The sequence below is a fragment of the Myxocyprinus asiaticus genome, chromosome 8 (assembly GCF_019703515.2).
Source record: "Myxocyprinus asiaticus isolate MX2 ecotype Aquarium Trade chromosome 8, UBuf_Myxa_2, whole genome shotgun sequence".
Classification (NCBI taxonomy): domain Eukaryota; kingdom Metazoa; phylum Chordata; class Actinopteri; order Cypriniformes; family Catostomidae; genus Myxocyprinus; species Myxocyprinus asiaticus.
In genome coordinates, this window is record NC_059351.1 from 9626184 (window position 1) to 9633810 (window position 7627).

Here is a 7627-nt window from a genome sequence, read left to right on the forward strand (position 1 = left end):
TTTAACCCCCGTTTCCTGCAGTTCAGGCATATCCCAGGGATCATCCTCTATCAAAACCGCTGTAGAGAGAGCAGGGGCCATAGAGATAGATTTCTTTCTGGGAACTGAGAGAACAGATGGAGGAAACAGAGAGAGACTTTTAAAAATGGGTTTATTTGGATTTTGGTACACAAATATAAAATCTATACTCAAATGGTCATTGCACTTACCTCCAAGTGCTTCTTCAGTCTCCTCTTCAAAGACATCCTCTAATTTTGGCAGAGGTTCCATAGTCTATGATACACAACATAAAATCTGTCACTGTTTATTGATGTATTGTCAGTTTTATGGACTGGATAGTTTGTCATTATTTGCTTCTTTAAACTGTACAAACGTAATAGTAATTTTATAGGTAACACTTTATAATAATGGCCCGTCATTAATAGGTAATTATGCAGGAATTAACGCGGGACAAATAAGTAGTACTACATTAACACTTTAGTTACTACTGTTAACTAATATGGAAATACAGTTAACTAATCAGTAAGTAATAGTGAACTGATGACTGAGGTAGTTCACTGTTAGGTAATCAACAATTACTGAATTTGATTAGCCTCATTGAAAACTATTCACTAATTATGGCTAATTTGAAATAATTACTAATTAATTACTAATCAAAACATTAACATGTGCCTAGAATGTGAATGATTCTGTTTTTATCGTGAACAAGATCATGAAATGCACCTTCAGAGAAACATGCGCCTCACGTGCATTCGTTGTGGAAATTAATTTATGAACGTAACAGCTCACTAAATCCCTCCTGTTGCTCCGCCTGTACGTGGTAAACTTTAACATACATTTTGTTCTGTTCAGACCGATCAGAGGCAAAGGAGGAAACATGTCAAATTAATTTTATATAAACTGTCCGTATTTGCCAAGTGGACTGACTAGGGCGGAAGTACACAGATAAGTGGAATCGGCCTCATAGCTGCATGATGGTTTTCTCTGGTTTTCTGTTGAAGTCTTGTGGAGATCAACACACTTTAAACACTCCTTTAAACACATAATTTTACTTTATGTTAAGATATAAGACTTTTAATTTAAGTATGCAATTATATTCAATTATTTCAATGATTCATAATTTAATGCCAGAAAAAAAAAATGTTTTTGAATGTCTGTGAATGTTTGTTAACTATCTGTTTGATTAAATGGACAAAATGTAGGAGCAAACAGTTACTATTAATGGTTTATAATGTGTTTTCACTTTATAATAATGGTCCAGATACCCTTTAACTCCCAAGGAAGGAAACAGTAAGATCTTATTAATTAATAATGCGTTACCATGACCCTCACTTTAAAATAATGGTCCAGATCATTAGTAATCCCTTCATGTTTATGTGGTAACACTTGACTCATTACTTAATGGTTACCAAAATTATTAAAAAAAGACCTCCAGCAATATCTAACATGCCGAAGTTAATAATTTGTAATGAACAGAAGAGATATCCCAAGGAATACACAGGTTGGGCACATGCACATATTTCTGTGAGGTAAGCTGACTATGATACTCTACCAGACACTGTAGCCTTGATTTAGAGAGCTGTTATGTTCATAAATTAATTTCCACAAAGAATGCACTTGAGGCACATGTTTCTCTGAAGGCGCAATTAATGATCTTGTTCACAATAAAAACATAATCATTCACATTTTAGACATGTTAATGTTCTGATTAGTAATTAATTAGTAGTTATTTTAAATTAGGCATTGTTAGTTAATAGTTTTCAATGAGGCAAATCAAATTCAGTAATTATTGATTACCTAACAGTGAACTACCTCAGTCATCAGTTCGCTATTACTAACTGATTAGTTAATCGTGTTTCCATATTAGTTAATAGTAGTAACTAAAGTGTTAATGTAGTACTACTTATTTGTCTTGCATTAATTCCTGCATAATTACCTATTAATGAAGGACCATTATTATAATGTGTTACCATTTTATCTTTTATGCCATTTTCATAATGGTTACAGTGTTATTCCAGTCAGGTTCTATAAAGATAAAGGGTGTTTTACTATTATGGAATTGTTTTATAGGTGTGAAGACAAAGAGGAGACATGATCTGAAAGATAAATATGTATTTGTAAAGACTTCTTAAAAGTACATTTGTGGTCTCAGCTCTTCTTTAATTGCTTACAGATGTTTGGCCTGGAAAAATAATTAGTTATATGTTCAAAGTTCCAGTTGTATTTTAATTTTCTATCAGTAAATTATTTTGGTATATGATTTCCATAATTTAGATCAATTATGCATTGTAAGAATAACTAGATAGGTACATTTCCTGAAGAAAATGTGAGTGGTGCTTGCTGTGACAAAATTTGTCATCACAATGTCCCACCATCTGCCTCAAGTTGAAAGAGGCCAACCCCATGACAGTAGGATGTTCTGGTGCAGAGATATTGGTGTTGTTCCATGGTTGCTAGGGTGAGCTCATTTGGTTGCTAGGCAGTTACCAAGGTGATACTCTAAAGGCTCCTTTCCAGCCTGAGTCAAATGAGCCATCCCGGAATTGTCTATGGTGTTCTGGTGCAGACATATGTGTTTTGTTATTTGGTTGCTAGGGTAACCCCATATGGTTTCTAGGCAGTTACCAGGGTGATACTTAAAAGGCTCCTTTCCAGCCTGAGTCAAATGAGCCAACCCAGAAGTGTCTATGATGTTCTGGTGAAGAGATGTGTTTTTTTACTTGGTTGCTAGGCTAACCCCATCTGGTTGCTAGGCAGTTACCAAGGTGATACTAAGAAGACTGATTGCTGTCCTGAGTCATACAAGCCAACAATGAAGTCTCTATGACATTCTGATCCTGAGATACCCATCTAAGCGATTTTGAATGAAAGTAAATGGGGTTTGGTTGCTAGGTGCTTTAAAATGGTTGCTAGGGCATGTCTAAGTAGTTTCCATTATGGCACTTGAAGACTAGATGCTCACCCAATTAAAACAAGCCTAATCTCATGTCTTTAGGACATTCTGATTCGAAGATATCAAAGTCAGCCTTTTTGAATGGAAGTCAATGAGGCTGGTTGCTTGGGTGCTCTAAATGGTTGCTAGGGCATGGCTAGCCAGTGACCATAATGATTCTTATTGGCTGCTTACTAACCTGACTCAAAAGAGCCAATCCCCAAGTGTCAATGACGTTCTGAAGAAATCCTTCTGAGCCATTTTGAATGGAATCTATGGGGGCGGTTGCTAGGGTACTATAAATGGTTGCTAGGGCGTGGCTTCGCCATTTACAAGATGATACTTAAAGACTGATTGGTAACCAGAATGAAATGAGCCCGCCTCCATGTGGCGTGTATGACATTCTGAATGGTAGATATGATCCCACAAAATTCAGTGTCTTGTCATAGTAGGAAAAAAATAATTGTTTTCATGGGCGAGACCCTTGCCATTGTATGATAATGGGACATTTTTGGGCCGTTTTTACCCCCCAGAGGTACATCTTACCCCCAATCTCATGTAATGCTCCAAAACTGCTTGCTAGGCCATATGAAATGAGTCCACACACGTCTCTATGAAATTCTGATCCGGAGATATGATCCATCAAATGTCTTGCATTGGAAAAACAATCCCTTGCCATAGTACCCTATAGAACTTTTTGAGACAATTTTTTGCCCCCTAAGTGTGCACCGTATCCCCCATCCCTTAGAAAAGTTTTAGCACAGGTGTCCTCAAGAGGCCGGACGTTTTGACACCTCATTTGTGGGTCTACGACATGCGGTGGGGGACGAGTTAGGTGTCGAAAAAGTGTACGGAAGAATAATAATAAGTATGTGAGATTATAATAGTGATGCTTTGCTTCGCAATTCTTAATTGCAAATGCTATGTATTTTTTGCAGAATTTTAAGATTCAAGTTTCTCATATCATGCTTCCAATGTAGATTATGTGTACATTTATGGACAGAAACCATAATTAGGGCTTCCTAAATTGATCAACCTCACGTGGTTATTTATTGATTTCAGTACTATGGCACATAATTTCCACACCTGCATGAACAGAAATAAAGGACTTTGTGGCTAATCTTTGTTATTTTATTATCAGCTATATAAATCCCCGCTCAGTTTAGTAAAATGTTTATGTTGTCCCAACACAAATGGATTAAGTAAAGTTACATTTTACAAATCTAAGTGAAACTTTGTTGCTTTCATTTTAATGTAGTAAACAGAACAAGCTACAAAAATCAATTATTTTGGGTTTACTAATCTCCAGACTAATGTTGACTTTACTCAAAATTATTTGTTGAGTTTCTTTATTATTATGAAAACAGCATAAACTCAAAATCTTGTGTCACAAATAGCATCAAAATATGTAAAAATGTAAAACATAACGTTATAAAATCTGTTTATTTCCATGAGCAATATTTGCTGAAAAATATCAATTTGGCGTGATAAATATATTATTAGGGAAATGTATCACTTTCCAGAAAAAATAAAATAAAAGTGAAAAGAAAGTTAAATTATACTGTATTTTCTTTGTGTATATATATTCAAGAGAGAGAGAGAGAGAGAGAGAGAGAGAGATGGATGGATGGATAGATAGATAGATAGATAGATGGAGTATAATTAAATTAGATCAGCAGTTACAGAAATATTCAGATCAGCCCATCTGGCACCAGCCGGCGCCAACCGGCTCCTGACCCATATCTGCATTATTTTATGCACTGCATGATTGGCTGATTAGTTAATTGCATGGATGATTGTTGGTGCCAGATGGGCTGGTTTGAGTATTTCTGTAACTGCTGTTCTCCTGGGATTTTCACACAAAACAGTCTCTAGAATTTACACCGAATGGTGCCAAAAACAAAAAACATCCAGTGAGCGGCAGTTCTGCAGATGGAAACGCCTTATTGATGAGTGAGGTCAACAGAGAATGGCAAAACTGGTTCAAACTGACAAAGTCTATGGTAACTCAGATAATTGCTCTGTACAATTGTGGTGAGAAGAATAACATCTCAGAATGATGTTCTGATATGCGGGTTGGCGCTGTTTTGGCGGCAAGAGGGGGACCTACACAATATTAGGCAGGTGGTTTTAATATTGTGGCTGATCGGTGTACTAAAAAGTAATAGGATACTAATACTAGAAAAATATTTTATACTTTTTGTATGCTATTATTTCAGGAGCGCATTAATTTCTTTACAAAGACAGTTTTCATATATGTATTTTATTATCATAAATCTAAATCTGTTTCAATACATTTTTATACATTTTTTTGAAATGTATAAATAAGTTTGTATATTTGACTGACATGTTTTTAATAGCGGTTTTATAGCGTTATAGTATATTATAGCAGAAGTTTGAATCAGAGAATTTGTGCTTGACATAATACCAAAAAGGTAGTTTGTTGCCTGAGGGCAACACCACGCCACAGAGGGTTAATGAAGTTAGTATCGATATATTTGATATGCCCGCTTGCGACCTTAAACATTTGAAGGTATTTTCTACACTCTTAAAAATTGCTGTTAATTTACTTCAAAATATCAACAGTATAATCCTGTTATTTTTAAATGCAGTACATTACTGTTAATTTTGGTTGGTTAAATGACTTAGACGTAATATTACAGTATTTTACAGTATTGATTGCTCAAAGGAAAGAAAACAGTAATAATGATTTTGGTAGCCTACCTGCCATCAGATCCCAATATCAACTAAATAAGCTGTTTGTAACATTATATTTCTGTCTTTAAGCCCAAGATCTTTGTTTCTTTTACTAAAATTGTTTTCTTTAAGTGATTTGTTGTCAGATTGAATAATGCACTGGATTTGGGTTAATGTGTTAATTTGCATGTCAGGTTTGAGATTAGAGTCTGAGCTGACACACAAAACAGTGCAGAAACACCTCACTCAAGCGGTCAGTGTGGTCAGATAACGTTAACAACTTTAACGTTCAGATCTGGGCTGCAAATCGCAAAAGCATTGTAAGCTTAAATAGGTTGTAGAAACCATTGGTGACAATACTTTCTACAATCTAATTACGATGAAGTATACAACGCTTTTGGGAAACGCAGCTGTACAGCTGATAATGTTAAGTTTTATGCAGGGATGCATGATATTCCTTCTCTTTTAATCTGAAAACATTGGTGATACTGGAATTGTATCTAACTTTTTAAACACTTGTTTCAGTGGGAACCAACTGTAACTGTGACACCGAGTGCAGCTGGATTTCTGAAACAGATCTTCCATATTACAGGGTGAGATTCATAAAAACGTAACTTCTTTTTATTCTGCGAAGTGCAGCCTTCAAACAACGTTGCAAATTTTATTTGAATAATGTTCCACTGTTGTCTCTGTAGCGCGCTGAAATGACAGGCATCTTCGTTTGTGTTCTGATGATGATAGAAAATCATACACATCTGGCATGGCATTAAGGTGAGTAAATGATGATTGAATTTTTATATTTGGGTGATCTATTCCTTTAAGAAAGCTCTCCTGACACTAATTATGAATACACACATTTGTATTTCAGGCGTTTCATCGGGATAAATCCTGAGAGAGGCACCAAGGCTGGACGAGACAAAGTCCTGTCAAAGCATACGGGGAAAGTCGCCCAGAAAAAGATGACATCAGTCAACCCTCGTGTCTCCAGTCTACTAAAGAAACTAATGGACTTTGAGTGGGACTTTATATAAGTCAGTGAACCCTGTCATTCACACACACACTCACTCAAACTCACACAAACACTCACATACGAACACTATCTCACACACACACACTCAACACACACACACACACAAACACTCTCACACACACTCAACACACACAAACTCACACAAACACTCTCTCACACACACTCACTCTCTCACACACACTCAACACACACAAACTCACACAAGCACTCACATACGAACACTATCTCACACACACACACTCAACACACACACAAACACAAACACTCTCACACACACTCAACACACACAAACTCACACAAACACTCTCTCACACACACTCACTCTCTCACACACACTCAACACACACAAACTCACACAAGCACTCTCTCACACACACACACACACACACACACAAAAACACTCTCTCACACACACACACACTCAGTACACACAAACTCACACAAACACTCTCTCTCTCTCACACACACACACACACACACACACACACAAACACTCTCACACACACACACACTCAATACACACAAACTCACACAAACACTCTCTCTCACACACACACACACACACACACACACACACAAACACTCTCTCACACACACAAACACACTCACACACACACACAAACTCACACAAACACTCTCTCTCACACACACACACTCAACACACCAAACTCACACAAACACTCTCACACACACACACACACACACAAACAGTCTCACACACACACACACTCAACACACACAAACTCACACAAACACTCTCTCTCACACACACACACTCAACACACCAAACTCACACAAACACTCTCTCACACACACACACACACACACACACACAAACAGTCTCACACACACACACACACTCAACACACACAAACTCACACAAACACACTCTCTCTCTCACACACACACACACACACACACACTCAATACACGCAAACTCACACAAACACTCACACACACACAAACAC